General features: G+C 37.0%; 1 protein-coding gene across 5 annotated transcripts in view; it reads right to left on the minus strand.

Annotated features, from left to right (window-relative positions):
• The window catches only part of MAGI3 (membrane associated guanylate kinase, WW and PDZ domain containing 3), a 264,648-nt gene that overhangs the window by 159,161 nt on the left and 83,285 nt on the right, over positions 1–22,202 (minus strand). The gene's annotated exons all lie outside the window — the stretch shown is intronic.

Raw genomic sequence — 22,202 nt, forward strand, 5'->3', positions numbered from 1 at the left:
ATTGAAGAATCCTTGTATCCCTGGGATAAATCCCACTTGATCATGGTGTATGATCCTTTTAATGTGTTGTTGGATTCTGTTTGCTAGTAGTTTGTTGAGGATTTTTGCATCTATATTCATCAGTGATATTGGTCTGTAATTTTCCTTTTTTGTAGTATCTTTGTCGGGTTTTGGTATCAGGGTGATTATGGCCTCATATAATGAGTTTGGGAGTGATCCTTCCTCTGCAATTTTTTGGAAGAGTTTGAGAAGGATGGGTGTTAGCTCTTCTCTAAATGTTTGATAGAATTCACCTGTAAAGCCATCTGGTCCTGAACTTTTGTTTGTTGAGAGATTTTTAAATCACAGTTCCAATTTCATTACTTGTGATTGGTCTGTTCATATTTTCTATTTCTTTCTGGTTCAGTATTGGAAGTTTATACCTTTCTAAGAATTTGTCCATTTCTTCCAGGTTGTCCATTTTATTGGCAGAGAGTTGCTTGTAGTAGTCTCTTAGGATGCTTTGTATTTCTGTGTTGTCCATTGTAACTTCTCCTTTTTCATTTCTTATTTCACTGATTTGAGGCCTCGTCCTCTTTTTTTTTTTTTTTGCAGTATTCTTATCTGGTTATGGTATCAGGGTGATGGTGGCCTTGCAGAATGAGTTTGGGAGTGTTCCTTCCTCTGCAATTTTTTGCAAGAGTTTGAGAAGAAAGGGTGTTAGCTCTTTTCTCAATATTTGATAGAATTCACTTGTGAAGCCATCTGGCCCTGGACTTTTGTTTGTTGAAAGATTTTTAATCACAGTTTCAATTTCATTACTTGTGATTGGTCTCTTCATATTTTCTACTTTTTCTGTGTCCCATAGGTTTTGGATCATCGTGTTTTCATTGTCAGTTGTCTCTAGGTAATTTTTGATTTCCTCTTTGATTTCTTCAGTCATCTCTTGGTTATTTAGTAATGTATTGTTTAGCCTCCATGCATTTGTACTTTTTACATTTTTTTCACTGAAATTGATTTCTAATCTCATAGCATTGTGGTCGCAAAAGATGCTTGATATGATTTCAATTTTCTTAAATTTACCGAGGCTTGATTTGTGACCCAAGATGTGATCTATCCTGGAGAATGTTCCATGTGCACTTGAGAAGAGAGTGTAATCCGCTGTTTTCGGATGGAATGCCCTATAAATATCAATTAAATCTACCTGGTCTACTGTGTCATTTAAAGCTTGTGTTTCCTTATTAATTTTATGTCTGGATGATCTGTCCTTTGGTGTAAGTAGCATATATATGGGTCTTGTTTTTGTAGCCATTCAGCGAGCCTCTGTCTTTTGGTTGGAGCATTTAATCCATTCACGTTTAAGGTATTATCAATATGTATGTTCCTATTACCATTTTCTCAAGTGTTTTCGTTTGTTTTTGTAGGTCCTTTTCTTCTCTTATGTTTCCCAGTTAGAGAAGTTCTTTTAGCATTTGTTGTAGAGCTGGATTGGTGGTGCTGAATTCTCTTAGCTTTTGCTTATCTGTAAAGCTTTTATTTCTCCGCGAATCTGAATGAGATCCTTGCCAGGTAGAGTAATCTTGGTTGTAGGTTCTTCCCTTTCATCACTTTAAGTATGTCATGCCACTCCCTTCCTTCTGGCTTGTAGAGTTTCTGCTGAGAAATCAGCTGTTAACCTTATGGGAGTTCCCTTGTATGTTATTTGTCATTTTTCCCTTGCTGCTTTCAATAATTTTTCTTTGTCTTTAATTTTTGCCAGTTTGATTACTATGTGTCTTGGCGTGTTTCTCCTTGGGTTTATCCTTTATGGGACTTGCTGAGCTTCCTGGACCTGGGTGGCTATTTCATTTCCCACGTTAGGGAAGTTTTCGACTATAATCTCTTCAAATATTTTCTCAGGTCCCTTCTCTCTCTCTTCTCCTTCTGAGACCCCTATAATGCGAATGTTCTTGCGTTTAATGTTGTCCCAGAGGTCTCTTAGGCTGTCTTCATTTCTTTTCATTCTTTTTTCTTTATTCTGTTTCACAGCAGTGAATTCCACCATTCTGTCTTCCAGGTCACTTATCTGTTCTTCTGCCTCAGTTATTCTACTGTTGATTCCTTCTAGTGTATTTTTCATTTCAGTTATTGTTCTATTCATCTCTTTTTGTTCTTTAGTTCTTCTAGGTCTTTGTTAAACATTTCTTTCATCTTCTCGATCTTTGCCTCCATTCTTTTTCCAAGGTCCTGGATCATCTTCACTATCATTATTCTGAATTCTTTTTCTGGAAGGTTGCCTCTCTCCACTTCATTTAGTTGTTTTTCCAGCGTTTTATCTTGTTCCTTCATCTGGTACATAGCCCTCTGCCTTTTCATCTTCTCTATCTTACTGTGAATGTGGGTTTTGTTCCACAGGCTGTAGGACTGTAGTTTTTTCTTCTTGATTTTGCTGTGTGCCCTCTGGTGGATGAGGCTAGCTAAGAGTCTTGTGCAAGTTTCCCGATGGGAGGGACTGGTCGTGGGTAGAGCTGGCTGTTGCTCTGGTGGGCAGAGCTCAGTAAAACTTTAATCCGCTTGACTGATGATGGGGGTGGGCTGGGTTCCCTCCCTGTTGGTTGTTTGGGCTGCGGTGACCCAACACTGGAGCCTACCTCGGCTCTTTGGTGGGGCTAATGGCGAACTCTGGGAGGGCTCACGCCAAGGAGTACTTCCCAGAACTTCTGCTGCCAGTGTCCTTGTCCTCACGGTCAGACACAGCCACCCCCCACCTCTGCAGGAGACCCTCCAACACTAGCAGGTAGGTCTGGTTCAGTCTCTTATTGGGTCACTGTTCCTTCCCCTGGGTCCTGATGCGCACACTACTTCGTGGTGTCCTCCAAGAGTGGAGTCTCTGTTTCCCACAGTTCTGTTGAAGTCCTGCAATCAAATTCCGCTAGCCTTCAAAGTCTGATTCTCTAGGAATTCCTCCTCCCATTCCCAGACCCCCGGGTTGGGAAGCCTGATGTGGGGCTCAGAACCTTCACTCCAGTGGGTGGACTTCTGTGGTATAAGTGTTCTCCAGTTTGTGAGTCACCCACCCAGCAGTTACGGGATTTGATTTTATTGTGATTGCGCCCCTCCTACCATCTCACTGTGGCTTCTCCTTTGTCTTTGGATGTGGGGTATCTTTTTTGGTGAGTTTCAGTGTCTTCCTGTCGATGACTGATCAGCAGTTAGTTGTGATTCCGGTGCTCTCACAAGAGGGAGTGAGAGCACGTCCTTGTACTCTGTCATCTTGAACCAATCTCTCAAGGGAAGAGTTTATATATGGACAATCATGTGCATATATTGAGGTTGTTTCTGGCAGAGGGAAAATAAGAGGAGAGGACCTCAGGCTAGAGTGTTCTTTGTATATTCAAGGAAATTAAGGCTGAAACTCAGAAAGCATGGAGAAAGTGGTAGCAGCTATGGTCAGAGAAGTAACCAGGGAAGACCATGTAGGGATTTGTAAGCCATGGTAAGAAGTCTATATTTTATCCAAAGTATTATGAGAAGCCACTGGAGAGTTCTAAGCAGGGAAGTGAGACCATCAGTTAATGTTTTAAAAAGAAAGAGTTGCAAAGTCTCTGTGGACGAAAGACTTTAAAGAGGCAAGAGACAAGAACACAAAAACCCAGTAATAATAACCACCTACTAAAAAGGGAACTGGGAAGTGATGAGAGTAAGAGACTTTCTTCTGTTTAGCACCAGATGTATGAGCTACCAATTAAATACAAAACCAAGTTTTAATTTTTCTAGATTTTTACTAGTTGTAATAAAATTCTTCTAATATTGCCAGTGTGCCAACAACTTTTCTTTTTCATCTGCTCTTATGCCTTTTGCCATTTTAATAAATATTTTATAAATATTTGAAATTATATACAAAATAATCCTTCCCAATAGTCAATGAAGCATTGAACTTTCTAGATGAGATCTAATGAAAAGCTTAAATAATTTAACAGAGGTCAGTTAAAATAGCCACAAATTAGCAAGAGAAATAACAAGTAAAACATTTGGTGTGATGAATTATCAGGATAAAAAATTAAGGTAGATCCTTTCAAGCAAAGTTTGTTCTCTCTTTATCATAACTTTACTATTTCTGCAGTTGTTTACTCTTACATAGAATGAATTCTTTTCCTCCACAATAAGGGAATGCTTTAGTAAATAAATGCCACAACCACTCAATGTAGTATTATGTAACCATTAAAAAAGGACTGTTATATAATTTGAAGCAGAATTCTACAATTTTTTTTTTTTTTTTTTTTTATTGTGGTACGCAGGCCTCTCACTGTTGTGGCCTCTCCCGTTGGGGAGCACAGGCTGCGGACGCGCAGGCTCAGGGGCCATGGCTCACGGGCCCAGCCGCTCCGCGGCATGTGGGATCTTCCCGGACCGGGGCACGAACCCGCGTCCCCTGCATCGGCAGGCGGACTCTCAACCACTGCGCCACCAGGGAAGCCCAATTCTACAATTTATATGTGGCAAGATCAAATATAAATAGACAGCACAGAAAAAATTATGGAAAGAAAATAGAGTGAAATGTCAGTAGGATTATCTTTGAATGAGGTGGCTATAGATGATAGTTTTCTTTTTAATTTCTACTTTTCATACCTAAATTTATTATAATATATTCTTTTCATTAAAAACTGTGATGGTCATTTTTATTTGCAATATACACATGAGTTTCCCCCTATTTTTGTTCAGTTAATCTAACTGAGTTACACACTGTCTTATGCTTATTAATGCTGTTAGTTCCAGTTAAAATTTTTATATAAACAGGAAATTATAGTAGAAACCGTGAATTTCTGTTAACAAATATTTACAACCCAGTGAAACCTATCTGTTCTCTTCCTACCATCCAGCTCAGTTTCTTCTGTTTCTGAATTTTCATTACATTTTGTTAATATATATATATCTTACTGTTCTTCATATACAGTTTACTTTCATTCACTTCTTTGTGTATAACTTCTTACTTTCCTTGAATTCTTAGAGATCAAGGGTTACCTTCACATTTCCTAGAGTGCCCAGCACAATGTTACATGTTTAATAGATAGTTAATATCTATTAAATTATTGAAAGACATAGAATTTTAGAGTTAGAAGATAACTTGACAAGAAACCTACCCCACATCTCAAGACTTCAGAGACTTCTGGTTTTTATCGTCTCAATAAAGTGTATAAATTATAAGAAAACATCAGAAGTACAGAGTTTAGGACCTCACGTCATTTATGGATAGTTTTGATGCCCAAAACTCTGTTGAAAATTCATATCTTGAATTCTCTCTGGCTTAGAACTGTACTCCAGCACATTCTTTTAGAATTTGCCATGGTTCCCACATAATAAATCTTTAAAAGTACAGATTTTTCAAAGTGATTTTCCAATTTGCAAAGTAATAAATGCCCTTTTAAAATTATTCACTACTTCAGAATCTGAAAGCTGGGGAAATTAAAATATGAACTATATAATATGTAATAGTATTGCATCAATGTTAAATTTCCTGAGTGAGATACATACTGAACTATTTGAAAGTGAAACGTCTGCAAACAACTCTGAATGATTCAGAAAGAAAAAAATCTGTACCTATATCTAGATATACATACACACACATATGTTAGAGAGGAAAAAAAAGCATGTGCACAAATGCAGCAAAATATTAACTATCAGTGAATACAGGTGACGGTCATACAGGGTTTGTTGTACTATTCTTGCAACTATGGTGAGGTTTGATTTTTTCAAAATAAAAAGTTGGAGAAAAATAAATACATTCAAAGTCCACCCCAACCCCAACAATATTCATTTCATGCCTTTAGATCTTTTAGATATTCTTCAAAAAACAGAGCTTTGTGGCGCTGATACTTTTATTTGTAGTACAATAGAATTTATCTAAACTTCCCTAAGAAGAAATAACATCAGAAGTCGGTTACTACGGACAGCTCTCATATGTAAATATCATTATCAGCTTGCTTTCATATTAAAGTGGCATTCCCATATGTAAAATATGAGGCACAGTTAACTTTTCCAATAATCTTTTAAAAGGGTAGGGAAAGTATGAGAAAAAGATCCTAGATATTCTTGTTTCTGACACTGACAAAGCAATTCAGAAAAGGCTTCACGTTTATAACCACGCTGTCAATTCATGAATACATATTCTTTTCCATATAAATTACAAGATTCAGTTAGAGAATAACAATAGGCTTAAAAAATGGGTAGAATAACCTGAACTGAAAATAAAACTCTCATACATCTTAGCAATTAAGATAATTTTCAAAAGACTACAAGAGAGCTTTCCTAAGTATGAAAAGGAAACTGAGACCTTCAAAGGTTCAGCATCATAATTCACCATCACTGTCACTGCCAATATTAAAGCCTTTCTCTCCTGTCTCCTGAGTATCACAGTTAAATAAATAGAGAATTGGAAATATTGTGACTTAGATAAAATAAATTATATTGAGATTTAGTACCTGTCACATAGATTAATCTCTTCCCAAATTCTAAACTATATTTCAAAGGATTGAAATCATATTAAAGGAGATGAGAGGGGAAAAAGAGAAATGAGAAAGAGTTTGTCTAAATTATTTGTTACTACTGAAAACCAAATTATACTTTCTTTTCTATTTAGAAATATATAAATATTAGAAATGGTGTAATAGGCAGAATAATGTTCCCCCTCCCCCAAGATGTTCATGCCCTAACTCCTCCTCCTCCATCAACCTGGGAATATGATAGTTTACATGACAAAAGGGATTTTGCGGATGTGATTAAAAGTATGAACCTTGAGATGTTGAGATTATCCTGGATTATACCAATGGGCCCAATTTAATCACATGAGTCCATAAAAGCAGAGAACTTTAACTTGCTAGGCCAGAGAGAAATGAAACTGAAGAAGGAGGAGGAGAATTTCAAAGCCTAAGAGCAACTCAACCTACTGTTGCTGGCTTTGAAAATGAAGGAAGGTGGCCATGAGCCAAGGAATGTGGGCAGTCTCTAGAAACTGGGACTAGCCCTCATCTGACACCCAGCAAGAAAATGGGATCTCAGTCCCACAAATTCAAGAGGCTGAATTCTGCCAACACCTGAATAGCAAGGAAATGAGTTTTCTCCTAGACTCTCCAGAAAGGAAGGCAGCCCTGTGACACCTTGATTTTAGTCCAGTGAGACCTGTGTTGGACTTCTGAACTATAAAACTGAAAGATAATAAATCTGTGTTAAGCCACTAAATTTGTGGTGATTTGTTACAGCAACTGAAAACTAATATTCTATATTTATAGAATTAGGTTTATTGTACAGGTGATTAATGGGATTCTATTGAAAACGCTGGGTTTATTCTGGAAAAAAACAGGAATGAGAGATTTGGGTTATACATATTATAAAACTGAGGAATTTGCCAAATAACAATAACAAAGTGCATGCCACCAGCTTCAGGTGCACTAAATGAAAGACTTAAAGATCAGGATAGAAGTTTGTTTCTCTTTTTCAAAAACCTATATTCCTCATTAGTTCAGAACTCCAAGTTTTATAAAGTGGTTTAAATTGCTAACATAATTGAATTTATCTATTGTGAAACTCATCCATTTGTTTCTTTCAGTGTGTGGTGTTCATTATTTTAGAATAACGCCTCTACCTAAACAATCAAGATATATAGAAACAGATTTAGATGGTGAACTTGGCAGACCTAAGTAGGCTTACAAGCTTATAAGCTTTGGGGGATAAAGTAGAGATCCTCTAAAAAGTGTATCTGAACCCTTGTATATTCTGTGCTGAGATGCACACTTCTAGAAAGTAATATGCGTTACTAAATAGAAAATTACTGAAGGAAACTAGGAAAATTAAAAACAAAACAAAAACAAGCAAGCAATCAGAAAGAACAGTGCCAGAAAAGAGGAGATAAGATGTATATTACTTAAGTAATATGGATGAAGGTAGTGACAATACAAAACCGGGTATCAATCAGTAGGTTAAGAGTCCACTTTCAGATTCTGATTCTATGAAATAGTAGTATATTGAGAATGGAGCCTCTTCTTCCTGACTTTCTTGGGCCAGGTACTTCTGGTGATGCTTCCAACCTCAAAGACAATGGCTTAAACATATCCATGATTCCTAGGATGATAAAAGCTTTGCTACTGGATTCAAAAGTTACATTAGGAAAAAGAAAAAAAAAAAGTTACTTTAGGGAGTAGGGAGTGGGACATTCTGCTTTTGTGTGCAAAAGACAGAGACACCCTGAGAAAGCTAATGAGAGGAATAAAAATTCATCTATGAAAGCCATCTTTTCTAATTCCTCTTCCATCTCCCAGATCTTTTAAGGATGGAACGGCCCAGGGCAAAGTCTTTGAGCCTCTTTATCTATACTCATTCCCTTAATTGTTTTAACTATCATTTATAAACTGGCACCTACCAAATTAATGTCTTCAGCCAAACCATTTACCCTGAATTCAAGGCTCACATATACAACTGCCTACTCCCAATCTTCACTTGGATATAAACAGGTATCTTAAATTCAAAATACCCTGAGGTAAATTCCTGATCAACCCACTAGAAATCGTTTGATTTTCTTGTCTTTGTTAATGACAGCACAATCTTCCCAGTTGCTTGGGTCAAAAATCTTGATCCCTTCTTCTAATTAATCTAATTAATCTCTCAGGCATGTGTGGTAGAAACCACATGATCTTTGAGAATCTGACAGACCTTGAGTTCAAATTCCAGGTCTTCTACTTACTTTCTGGATGACCTAGCCTGAGATATTTAACCTCTCTGCATGCATCTCAGTCATGAGGATTGAATGAGATAACACAGACTAAGCACCTTGCACAATGTCTAGCATACAGTAGGTGCTGAATAAATGGGAATTATTCACATGGCAGATAATCTTCCAATACTCATTCTTCTCTTTCTTTTGAAAATATACCATCTATATTTCCTGGCCTCATACGCAGATAGATGTGTCCATGTGACTAAGTTCTGGCCAACAGGATATGGGCATGAAATGTTGTGTGTAACTTCCAGGACACATAGTTTTTAAAAGCTGGTCACCTTCCACTTGTTTTCTCCCTTGTCCCACAGACTAGAATGTGAACGTGGGGGTAGTAATTCAGATTCATCTTTGTAGACAAGAGCAACAACTTCCTTATGGGGTGGTGGAACAAGATGAAAAGAATGAGGTCCCTGGATGACAGTGTGGAACAGAGCTGCCCAACTCAACAGCCTGTCAACCCTGACTTATGCATGCAAGAGAAATAAACCTATTTTATTCATGCAAAATGATAATGCCTACAAGTAAATTCATTTTATTACCTAGAATCCATGTGAGTCTTGACAGCATATTTTTCAAGCTAAGTTTTCCAGAATACCCTTACAAATGTATGAATTCTCAAAAGGTATGTTACTGCTGAAAACAATCATGTGAATAAGGAAAAAGGAAAAAAACCCTCAAACTCAGCATATATGGGAATTTGTGGCAGCAAGTTAAAAACGAAAAAAAAAAAAAAACCCATATCTTTTCCCTTGAACATTATATCCTGCTGCTTTATGACTATTCATTTGATAAGATTTATTCAGAATAATAGCATACTGGATTTTCAATCGATATGAAATAAAATTTTCAGTGGGAAACGTTAATAGAAAGCTGAGGGAAAATAAACCTATCCTTGTTTTTTTGCTTCCTCCTAGAAGTACTATAAATCTGTCACTGAGCAGTTGATTCCTGGGACCCGTATATAAGTGACCATTCTGTTTTCTTGTTTCCCAGAAGCCAAATAATAATTTTCACTTATACCCTACCAGTGACAACACTTTTATGCTTTTCTGCGAGCTGAAAAAAATGTCACTAAAAACACAATATAAGAGTTCATACTGAATGGACAAAAACAAAGACTTTGATTGCTGAACTTTAATAAACCTTAAAGTAATTAAAAGGCAGAGTGCAATTCCTAAACAAATTTTCTTCATTTCAGGAAAGCAAAGGAGTCTAAGCACCATAAGTCCCCCAAATCCAATGCTGCCCAGGATTCATTTATATAAATCCTTTCATACCTTGAGAACAATTAAATAATCATGGGTGACCATAATTATATGACTTCACATGTCCTTAGCATAGTGGTGAAAAGTACAAACTATGAAGCCAGACTGCCAGGATTCACAGCATGGGTCCACCAGTTAATATTTTTGTGTCTTAGAGCGAGTTACTTAATTTTTCTGCCTCAGTTTCCTGTAAATCGGGATTATTAATAGAACCTGGCTCACAGATGCTGTTATGAGGACTTAATAATTCAATTAAAGAAAGTACTCAGAACAAGTGTTATCACTGTTGTCTTCCTAGGTCTCAAGTCTTTCCCTTCTATGTGCAGGTGTGTGTTTATTATGTGTCAATCACATATCAAAATATACTAAGAAAAAGACATACACCTAAAGACCTGCAAAATCACTTGCCTTAATCAAAAGCTTCAATTCCTCAAAAGGCTCATGGTTACAATTTCTAGAGACTACTTATTTCATTCATTCAACAACTAGTTATTAAGCACTTACTATATAGAAGGTGTGGTAATAGTTGTGATAAAAATGAAAAGATAAGTTCCTCGCCTGCAAGGCGCTCACTGTCAGAACAGCACTGTCCCAAGAGAAATATAATGTGAGCCACAAAGGTGAGCCAAATGTAGAACTGTAAACTTTCTGGTGGACACTTAAAAAAACTAAGATGAAACAGGTGAAACTATTTTAAATAATATATTTAATTTAACCCATTATACTTAAACTATATCATTTCAACAGATAATCAATATTAAAAAATTATTAGTGACAAGTTGACATTCTTTTTTTTGGGTACTATGTCTTCAGAACTCAGTATAATTCACACAGCACACCTCAATTCAGAAGCTAAACTTTCATTGGAAACACTGATATTTACCCACATCTTCCCTTTTTCATCCTATTGGCACACTACAAAAGCTGTGAACTATGTTGTCCAATAGAGTAGCCACTAGCCACATGCGGCTATTTACATTTAATTTATATTAAATAAAATTTAAAATTCAGTTCCCAATAAACAACAAGGTCCTATTGTATAGCACAGGGAACTATATTCAATATCCTGTGATAAACCATAATGGAAAAGAGTATGAAAAAGAATATATATATGCATCACTTTGCTGTGCAGCAGAAATTAACACAACATTGTAAATCAACTATACTTCAATAAAATAAATTTTTAAAAGGAAAAGAAAAAAAGAATACTCAGTTCCTCAGTCGCAGTAGCCACATTTTAAGTGCTCAATAGCACCTGCGGCTTGTAGCTGCTGTATTGAACTCTGCAGGTCTAAAGAGGCAACAAGTGTGCAACAACTACATTGATGACTTCTACAGTGGAAGCATCTGCAAAGTACAGTAGGAACATTTAAAAGGTAACACCAGGAATTCCATGGCACTCCAGTGGTTAGGACTCCACACTTCCACTGCAGAGGGCACGGGTTTGATCCCTGGTCGGGAACTAAGATCCCACAAGCCATGCAGTGCGGCCAAAAATAAACAAATGAAATGAAATGTAGCACCAAAGTGCTACATGTAGCACCAAGGGAAACACATAACAGAGGAGGTGAACTATCAGCAGAAATGTAAAGAATAAATAGGAATTTGCTAGACAGACAAGTTGGGAGACAGTATTACAGGTAAAAGGAGTAACAAAACTATGAGAAACGGCCCAGGAGCTTCAGAGGATTTATTAGGAAAACTGTAAATAGCTCAAGATCACTGAAGACATGAAACTGACCAGGTCTTGGGCAGGGACCAAATCCTAAAGCGTTTACAGCCTATGATATAACATGGCAAGACACTAGAGATGTGTTGGAGGAAGGCTTTTCTCCCTAAACTTGTGGCGAAATTATAAAGAAAGAAGTCAGTACTGTAATGAGAGGGAAAAGGGGAGAATCAAAGAAGCTGTATCTTCAGTCTAACAGGCTAAAAGTAAATGTTAAAATACAAAATTTATGAGCATAAACATGTAAAGTAATAGTTTGGCAAACATTACCTCAAGTAACTTTAATTGAGGATTTTACCATTAACACCAAAGAATCTTCAGTCAATGTTAAGAAATTTTGAGATCTTGCTTCTTCGGAGAGTTTTAGAAACTAGGTTTCGAAATTAGTCTGAAGGGACTTCTGATGATGCTGCTAAATAATTTCTGCATCCAACAACCTCATATAAGTGGGAGCCAACCATGAAAATTTCAAGAGCCAAAAGACATCTGTATTGTTTAACTTCCACTGAGTTCCCGGAATATCACTTAGAATTGTTCCAGAAAGTCTTATCTGTCTAAGCAGGCTTACAGTATTGAGCTATCACATATAACACAGGATTAAGATTTTAATACAGAATAAGTAAAATAAGAAATTAAAATGAAAAGTTGTAAAGAAAGTATTTTGATTCCCTTAAACCATAAAATAATGAACTTGGCACAACTACATACCCCCCAAAATTAAATATTTTGTTAAAATCATATTCCACATCTAAAGCAGATAAAGAAGAAAAGTTGTGAAGTAAGTCAACTTCAGAGTCAACGTCACTAGATATAACTGTAACTCTCTAGAGAAAAATTATTTTTTAATGAAACAGAATAATATTCAAACTAGTATTTTAAGTATAAGTTCTAACTGGTCGAGTCAATAGATATTTAGTAAATCAGTTTCTACAGTAAAGGTTTACAAGACTTTTCCTCCATTTTAACTATTTATGTCACAAAACGTAAAATATATTTCAGAACCTTTGTTCTTCATAATCCTAAGCAACATTTATGCAAGAAAAAAAAGCTAAATTTGAATTTTATACTATTCTAAATAAAATGCCATTTCAATTCATCTTATCATTCATTTAGATAGCAATTACTACAATTCAACAAGTCCCAAAAGATAAGGAAATCTAGCTGGCAGGTAAATGTCACTTAAAGTATTAACTGTATCCCAGAAAATTGGGATTTGATTAACAAAGGTTTCAGTTTTTCCCTTTGATTTGCATCACAAAGTCAGAGAGGCAGGCCAATATTCAGTGTTTTTGTCTCTAACAGGTAAAAGATAAGTAAAAATCTTAGCAGAATTTTTTAGCATCAAAAAAGAAAGGGGCGAAGGTGGTGGCGGGGGAACTGAGCAAGGGCTGCTCTGCTCCTTGCTAGAGTGTATTAATGTGAAAATGTTAATATAGAGCCTTAATATGTTGATTTAAGGTACCAGTACCTCCCAGGCTCACACCTCCAATTCTAGGTACTCTAGATACCAATTCCTCTCACTCTCCTAAAGTGTATTAAAAAGAAACCCCCACCAACTACCATTTCTCTTCTTCCTCTTTATAGCAAAATCTACTGAAAAAGCTGCCTCTACTTTTTATTTCTACTTTCTCAATTCAATACATTACAAATAGGCTTTTGGCTCTACCACTTCAATGAAACAGCTCTTCTCAAGGTCATCAATGACCCCTATTTTTAAAAAAGCCAATAGTCAAACTATCTGATCTCATTTGAAAAAACAAAATCAAAACACAAAAAACCTCTGTGTCCTTTGACCCAACTGATTACTTAAAACACTCGTCTCTAAATGATACCATAGGTTCCTACCTCACTATTTGCACACTCTCCGTAACTTTTTCCTTCACCAGGCTTCTCAAGCCTAGGGTGCCACTGATGTCTATTCTTGGCTCTTTCCTCTTTTCAATTTATACTCCTTTCCCAGGCGGTCCCATCTAGACCCAATGCTGCAAATACCATATATGTGTTGATGACTCTGCGACTGAAATCTCTAGCCTGGATCTCTTCCCAGGGCTCCAGACTCAGAGAGACAACCACTAGTACACAGCTCCACTAGGATGTCTAGTAAGCATTTCAAACTTAATCCTTGTTAATATCATCAGGATCTACTAGATCCAAGTTTCGTTTTCAAGTATCTTTTTTGAACAGTTCTATTTGTAAGGATTGATATTTTATGATTTTTTTAGAGGGCTTCCAAAGAACAAAGAGAAGTTTTACTTTAAAAAAAAACAACAACTATAAAAGTCATTTTATCTTGCAACTACCATATAGGTCCCAGTGGACCCTTTCATAAATCTAAGATATTATGCGGCCTCAGTGACCTTGTTTTTCCTTTATCTTGAAATCTCTTGATTGTTCATCATCCTGAAAATTATTTCATCATTACTTGTCAATTATTTCCAACTATATTAAAAAATAAAAATAAAAGTCAGAGAATGGAAGAATAATGGAATTGCCTAGAAGAATGATGCACTACTGTACCATCCTTCAGTTTTCTTATTGCACTACCCAAAGCATTAACTCAGCTTTCAAAAAGAAGTCTGGAGATACCATCCTTGTATTCTTCTTGGTTTTATTTTTTCTTTTCATGCTAAATTTTTAGTTCAATGTTATGCAACTGTGTAGATATAAATATTTGTTTAATATACAATTATGACATCCACAGGGAATTTTAGAGAAAGTAAGACTGGAAACACTTTACTGCACACATTCTAACAAACTTTTCAGCTGGTAAAGTTGAGAATTCATATTTTGCTTTCCACCCATAATGGCACAGAGAAGAAAACTAACAGAGAAAGATATTTCAGTTATTAGATGGTGAATGTGAAGAGGCAGATACTAGTAAAATTTCAGATTATGAATCTTCAGATGACAATATCTTAGATCAATTTTCTCAAATCTAAGAAGCAATGAGTGTACAATATATTTTTTAAGGACAAAAAGAAAATATGGGATTCACAGTCAATTAAACAAGAAGGACTTCATTGTGCAATACATTACAACAAGAACCTGAACCAAGGTCCTACTGTATAGCACAGGGAACTATATTCAATATCCTGTGATGAACCATAATGGAAAAGAATATGAAAAAGAATGTATATATATGCATCACTTTGCTATACAGTAGACATTAACACAACATTGTAAATCAAGTATACTTCAATGAAATAAATATATAAACAAAAGAGCCTGGACTATCCCATTTACCTAAAAGGATGTGTGACCGTATTCTTTCATCTTTTATGATGTCTGTGCAGCAAAATTTACTTGATAAAGATCATAGGTGGGCTTCCCTGGTGGCACAGTGGCTAAGAATCTGCCTGCCAATGAAGGGGACATGGGATTGATCCCTGGTCCGGGAAGATGCCACATGCCGCGGAACAACTAAGCCCGTGTGCCACAACTACTGAGCCTGCACTCTAGAGCCCAAGAGCCACAACTACTGAAGCCTGTGTGCCTACAGCCCATGCTCCGCAACAAGAGAAGCCACCGCAATGAGAAGCACTCACACCGCAATGAAGACCCAACGCAGCCAAAAATAAAAAATAAATCAAAAAACAAAAGATCATAGGTGGATAAATGCTGAAGGCAGGTATTTATACAAAGGTGTATAGAAGGAAACAGATGATGTAGAAATGAAAAAACTCACTGGATTGATCATTTTAATTGGAGCTTATAAATCTAAAAAATGAAAATGCTTTTCAATTGAAAGTGGTCATCCTTTCTTCAACAAAAACAAAGTTTTCAAAACTATTGCCTTTTGACAATGAAAATGCAAGAACCAGAAGTAATGATAAGCCATGGCCTGTTAAGAGATGTATTTGAAATCTGAGAACAGTATTTATTCGATGTATGTGTATCAGGTTTATGAATGGCAGTTGATGAGCAGTTAGTTATATAGTAGAGGACTTTTCCCATTTTGAATATATGCATGCCTTCATAACCAAGCTCATTCTACGAGGCCACCATCACTCTGATACCAAAACCAAAGATATCACAAAAAAAGAAAATTACAGGCCAATATCACCGATGAACATAGACACAAAAATCCTCAACAAAATATCAGCAAACAGAATGCAACCACACATTAAAAGGATCATACACCAGGATCAAGTGGGATTTATCCCAGGAATGCAAGGATTCTTCAAAAGATGCAAATCAATCAATGTGATACACCATATTAACAATGAAGAATAAAAACCATATGATCCTCTCAACAGATGCAGGAAAAGCTTTTGACAAAATTCAGCACTGATTTATGATAAAAACTCTCCAGAGAGTGGGCACAGAGAGAACCTACCTCAACATAATAAAGGCCATATAGGACAAACCCACAGCAAACATCATTCTCAATGGTGAAAAACTGAAAGCATTTCCTCTATATCAGGAAAAAGACAACGGTATCCACTCTCACCACTGTTATTCACCCTTATCTCTTCTTGCTCTTCCCTCCTTGGCTCACTGTTCTTCAGCCCCAGTGGCCTCCTTTTGTTCCTGAACATACCAGATTTACTGTCACCTTGCGGTTCTTTCTACAGGCAATGCTCTTAGAGCAGGTCCTCCCATGGTTTCCTCCTCTCATCCTTCAGGTCTCAATCCAAATATCACCTCTTCAGTGAAGGCTTCTCTGACTCTAGCTAAACAGCTCTCACCATAACCCATGCCTTCACAATTGACTAATACCTATTTTATCTTCTCCACATTTATCGATTTTATCTTACTGATAATTAAAACTATATATGTACATGTTTATGATCTATCTACCCCACCCCCCACAATCTTCTTAAGAGTAGAAACTACTAGCCAGTTCTCTACTGCATTGCTATCACCAAGAACAGGGCCCAGGAACTTAACAGGTACTCAATAAACATTGGCTATTTAATCAACAAAAGGGAATCCATGAAAGTTACCATGTACTTCTTGCTGAAGACAAGATGAGAGATGTACAGGTCAGCTCCACTTCCTTACTGAACAAGGAATAGAAATGTCTGTATATCAATCTATCACTATCATATAGTCTCAGACTCAAATAGTCTACCAGTATTAATATGTTTAATTTGCATGGGTCAAATAGGAAATTGCACATGTATGAAAAAAGAGAATGACATCTCTGCCCTCCTCCAAACTCTTTTCCCTAAAGAAAAGCCTGTTTACAAATATCAAGCAAATGAAAAGCTGCCAAATTTTGCTCTCTCTCAACATTCATGTTGGTTTAGTTCCATTGAAAAGAAATATAACTCAGAATAATGTAGGGGCTGGTCAGGCTCTTTCTCCTTCTCTAACTCATGACTGCATGCTACAAAACCAAATTTCAGCAAACACATTCCAATAACTGCAAGAGGGCATGGAAAGTCTTTGAAAAAAACAGCTCAAAACCATCTGTACTACCAGAAAAAAAGAACTATAGCATGTGCTCTACTGACTGTGAATAAGTGGTATTCTCATTATTATGGTTTTAATTTTTAACATAGTAGCTATTACAACTATCTAGGTATTTTCAATCAAACTATATTAGTATACTAAAATATTCAAATGTTCTTTTGAACCCATGATGGGAAAGCAATATAAATCCTATGAAGCCTATTCATAAAAAGTGATGCAGTAACTAAAACCCATCATTAACACCAGCATTCCATGCTTCCCCAAATTAGTGAAACAAGAACTGATATAAGTATAAGCATACGAAACTAGTTATTACATTCTTAAAAGCAAGCAGAGGGAAAATAATTTGACAGTCGATTTGCTGACAAGGGAGGAAATTGTATCCTGGATTAAAAAAAAAAAAAAAAAAAAAAAGGCCGAGAGGAGCTTGGGAACAGTTTCTAGGGCTCTACTCGCCCCCCATCTCACCCCCCAAGTGAAGACTGGTCTTCTTGTCGGATTGCCCATGCACTTGTTGCAGAAACAGCCAAGGCCCTGGCTCTGGAGGATGCTGCAGGAGGAAGACACAGAAGCAGGACGACCCTGAGAGATTAAGCCCCTTAATCGTGAAACAGCCGTGCGGCTGACAGGGTCTTGGTGCTCTATCCAGGTGTCTGGCCTGTGTCTCTGAGGTGGGAGAGCTGACCTCAGGACACTGATCCACCAGAGACATCCCAGCTCCACGTAATATCAAACGGCGAAAGCTCTCCCAGAGACCTCCACCTCAAAGCTAAGACCCAGCTCCACTCAACGACCAGCAAGCTACAGCGCTGGACACCCTATGCCGAACAACTAGCAAGACAGGAACACAACACCACCCATTAGAGAGAGACTGCCTAAAATCATAATAAGGTCACAGACACCCCCAAAACACACCACCAGAGTAGGTCCTGCCCATCAGAAAGGCAAGATCCAGCCTCATCCACCAGAACACAGGCACCAGTCCCCTCAACCAGGAAACCCACACAACCCACTGAACCAACCTTACCCACTGGGAACAGACACCAAAAACAACGGGAACTACAAACCTGCAGCCTACGAAAAGGAGACCCAAAACACAGTAAGTTAAGCAAAATGAGAAGACAGAGAAACACACACCAGATGAAGGAGCAAGGTAGAAACCCACCAGACCAAACAAAGCAAGAGGAAATAGGCAGTCTGAAAAAGAATTTAGAGTAATGATAGAAAAGATAATTCAAAATCTTGGAAATACGATGGAGAAAATACAAGAAACGTTTAAAAAGGAGAATTTGAAGAACTAAAGAGCAAGCAAACAATGATGAACAACACAATAAATGAAATTAAAAATTCTCTAGAAGGAATCAATAGCAGAATAACTAAAGCAGAAGAACTTATAAGTGACCTGGAAGATAAAACAGTGGAAAAAACTACCACAGGGCAGAGTAAAGAAAAAAGAATGAAAAGAACTGAGAAAAATCTCATACACATCTGGGACAACATTAAATGCACCAACATTCGAATTATAGGGGTCCCAGAAGAAGAAGAGAAAAAAAAGGGACTGAGAAACTATTTGAAGAGATTATAGTTGAAAACTTCCCTAATATGGGTAAGGAAATAGTCAATCAAATCCAGGAAGCACACAGAATACAATACAGAATAATCCAAGGAGAAACACGTCAAGACACATATTAATCAAACTATCAAAAATTAAATACAAAGAAAAAATATTAAAAGCAGCAAGGGAAAAGCAACAATTAACATACAAGGGAATCCCCATAGGGTAACAGCTGATTTTTCAGCAGAAACTCTGGAGGCCAGAAGGGAGTGGCAGGACATATTTAAAGGATGAAAAGGAAAAACCTACAACCAAGATTACTCTACCCAGCAAGGATCTCATTCAGATTCAACAGAAAAATTAAAATCTTTACAAACAAGCAAAAGCTAAGAGAATTCAGCACCACCAAACCAGCTCTACAACAAATGCTAAAGGAACCACTCCAGGCAGGAAACACAAGAGAAAGAAAAGACCTACAATAACAAACCCAAACAATTAACAAAATGGTAATAGGAACATACACATCAATAACTACCTTAAATGTAAATGGATTAAATGCTCCACCCAAAAGACATAGACTGGCTGAATGGATACAAAAAGTACAAAAACAAGACCCCTATATACGCTGTCTACATGAGACCAACTTCAGACCTAGGGACACATACAGACTGAAAGCGAGGGGATGGAAAAAGATATTCCATGCAAATGGAAATCAAAAGACAGCTGGAGTAGCAATTCTCATATCAGACAAAATAGACTTTAAAATAAAGACTATTACAAGAGACAAAGAAGGACACTACATAAGGATCAAGGGATCAATCCAAGAAGAAGATATGACAATTGTAAATATTTATGCACCCAAATTAGGAGCACCTCAATACATAAGGCAAATGCTAACAGCCATAAAAGGGGAAATCGACAGTAACACAAATATAGTAGGCAACTTTAACACCCCACGTTCACCAATGGACAGATCATCCAAAATGAAAATAAATAAGGAAACACAAGCTTGAAATGATACATTAAACAACATGGACTTGATATCTATAGGACGTCCCATCCCAAAAAAAAGGATGCACGTTCTTCTCAAGTGCTCATGGAACATTCTCCAGGATAGATCATATCTTCGGTCACAAATCAAGCCTTGGTAAATTTAAGAAAATTGAAATCGTATCAAGTATCTTTTCCGACCACAACGCTATAAGACTAGATATCAATTACAGGAAGAAATCTCTAAATAATACAAACACATGGAGGCCAAACAATACGCTCCTAAATAACCAAGAGATCACTGAGGAAATCAAAAAATACCTAGAAACAAATGACAATGGAGACACGATGACCCAAAACCTATGGGATGCAGCAAAAGCAGTTCTAAGAGGGAAGTTTATAGCAATACAATCCTACCTTAAGAAACAGGAAACATCTCGAATAAACAACCGATCCTTGCAACAATAAAACTAAAAGCTGGTTCTTTGAGAAGATAAACAAAATTGATAAACCATTAGCCAGACTCATAAAGAAAAAAAGTGAGAAGACTCAAATAAATAGAATTAGAAATGAAAAAGGAGAAGTAACAACTGACAAGGCAGAAATACAAAGGATCACGAGAGATTACTACAAGCAACTCTATGCCAATAAAATGGACAAACTGGAAGAAATGCACAAATTCTTAGAAATGCACAACCTTCCAAGACTGAACCAGGAAGAAATAGAAAATAAAAACAGACCAATCACAAGCACTGAAATTGAGACTGTGATTAAAATTCTTCCAAAAACAAAAGCCCAGGACCAGATGGCTTCACAGGCAAATTCTATCAAACATTTAGAGAACAGCTAACACCTATGCTCCTCAAACTCTTCCAAAATATAGCAGAAGGAGGAACAATTCCAAACTCATTCCATGAGGCCAGCACCACCCTGATACCAAAACCAGAAAAAGATGTCACAAAAAAAAGAAAACTACAGGCCAACATCACTGATGAACATAGATGCAAAAATCCTCAACAAAATACTAGCAAACAGAATCCAACAGCACATTAAAAGGATCATACACCATGATCAAGTGGGGTTTATCACAGGAATGCAAGGATTCTTCAATATATGCAAATCAATGATAAACCATATTAACAAACTGAAGGAGAAAAATCATATGATCATTCCAATAGATGCAGAAAAAGCTTTTGACAAAATTCAACACCCATGTATGATAAAAAACCCTCCAGAAAGTAGGCACAGAGGAAACTTACCACAACATAATAAAGGTCATATATTACAAATGCACAGCAAACATCATTCTCAATGGTGAAAAACTGAGAGCATTTCCTCTAAGATCAGGAACAAGACAAGGATGTCCACTCTCACCACTATTATTCAACATAGCTTTGGAAGTTTTAGCCACAGCAATCAGAGAAGAAAAAGAAATAAAAGGAATCCAAATCGGAAAAGAAGAAGTAAAGCTGTCATTATTTGCAGATGACACGATACCATAAGATGCTACCAGAAAACTACTAGAGCTAATCAATGAATTTGGTAAAGTAGCAGGATACAAAATTAATGCACAGAAATCTCTTGCATTCCTATACACTAATGATGAAAAATCTGAAAGAGAAATTAAGGAAACACTCCCATTTACCACTGCAACAAAAAGAATAAAATACCTGGAAATAAACCTACCTAAGGAGGGCTTCCCTGGTGGCTCAGTGGTTGAGAGTCCGCCTGCCGATGAAGGGGACATGGGTTCATGCCCTGGTCCGGGAAGATCCCACATGCTGCGGAGCGGCTAGGCCCGTGAACCACGGTCGCTGAGCCTGCACGTCTGGAGCCTGTGCTCCGCAATGGGAGAGGCCACAACAGTGAGAGGCCTGCGTACCGCAAAAAAAAAAACAAAAACAAAACACCTACCTAAGGAGACAAAAGACCTGTATGCAGAAAACTATAAGACACTGATGAAAGAAATTAAAGATGCTACAAACAGATGGAGAGATATACCATGTTCCTGGATTGGAAGAACCAATATTGTGAAAATGATTCTATTACCCAAAGCAATCTAAAGATTCAATGCAATCCCTATCAAATTACCAATGACATTTTTCACAGACCTAGAACAAAAAACTTCACAATTTGTATGGAAACACAAAAGACCCCGAAGAGCCAAAGCAATCTTGAGAAAGAACAATGGAGCTGGAGGAATCAGGTTCCCGGGCTTCAGACTATACTACAAAGCTGCAATAATCAAGACAGTATGGTACTGGCTCAAAAACAGATATACAGATCAATGGAACAGGATAGAAAGCCCAGAGATAAACCCATGCACATATGGTCACCTTAATTTTGATAAAGGAGGCAAGAATATAAAATGGAGCAGAGACAGCCTTTTCAATAAGTGGTGCTGGGAAAACTGGGCAGCTGCATGTAAAAGAATGAAATTAGAACACTCCCTAACACCATACACAAAAATAAACTCAAAATGGATTAAAGACCTAAATGTAAGGCTAGACACTATCA

The sequence above is a fragment of the Physeter macrocephalus genome, chromosome 4 (assembly GCF_002837175.3).
Source record: "Physeter macrocephalus isolate SW-GA chromosome 4, ASM283717v5, whole genome shotgun sequence".
Lineage (NCBI taxonomy): Eukaryota > Metazoa > Chordata > Mammalia > Artiodactyla > Physeteridae > Physeter > Physeter macrocephalus.